Source organism: Charadrius vociferus, unplaced genomic scaffold (genome assembly GCF_000708025.1).
Source record: "Charadrius vociferus isolate BGI_N301 unplaced genomic scaffold, ASM70802v2 scaffold262, whole genome shotgun sequence".
NCBI lineage: Eukaryota > Metazoa > Chordata > Aves > Charadriiformes > Charadriidae > Charadrius > Charadrius vociferus.
Window position 1 is genome coordinate 3,618,728 of NW_009647218.1, and position 959 is coordinate 3,619,686.

Consider the following 959-nt stretch of genomic DNA (forward strand, 5'->3'; position numbering starts at 1 on the left):
TAAACTTCTTGAGTCCTGCTGCTCTGCCTATTTCCTTGAACAGTCAGTACAAGATTTGTTAAGACCAGTTTGATTTGAACCTTACCAGTTAGTCAGTCTACCAGCTGCCAGCCGGAGAAGGAGATAAACCCATCTCTGCTTGCTTCCATTAAGTCCCTTCTTGCATCAAATGGTCTATATGAAGTCCTTCCTGTGCCTTGACTTGCTTAGAAGAACTTTTAATAATCAGATATATTACATACCAAGAACTGCTTTTTATTTCACAGGTGGAAATAGCGCTGTGTTTATTCAAGTGAGGGGTAATACATCCAAATTAAAAGTTCACAGGTACCTGTTGTCTATAACATTGATGTCTAAAATGCTTAATTCAATATCCCATTGCAGTTGGAGTTTTGGGTAGGAAGATGAGCTCTACACATTTTCTGGGAAGTCACATGAATTTGGGGGCTTACTTTGAAGAGTATTAGCTGCTTAAATGCAGCTGTGCTTCTGTTACAGTGTGATTTTATTTTTATTTTTTATGCCTGTTCCTCTGCCTTTCTTCCCTTAATACCATGCTTCTGGGAGGAACAAGGTGATCCCAGTTCTATTGTAATCAAACCTGTTTGTGTCAGAATGCTATTATTTCACAAATACCGCTATTTTAAGATCACATATTCCTGTTCTTCAGTATATTTTTGCAGTTCTAAGAAATAATTGTACTCAACGCTTCTGCTGGTGCCTCTGAGGCAGTGTAGGTCAGGCTATCTCTTGTGATGTAAGGGAACGAACTTGAGCAGGAAGTTTGAGTTGCTACATATCCTGTGGGATGCTCTTGAGTTTCCACTCTTCCTGTTGGTGCTGTCAGACAAGGCCAAGTAGAAAACACTCTAGAAATTCACCGTGACCTTCTTGCTGCAGCTAACTGGTGATGAAACAGTGCTTCAGACTTGGGATAATTTCTCTTATAGCTCTTAATA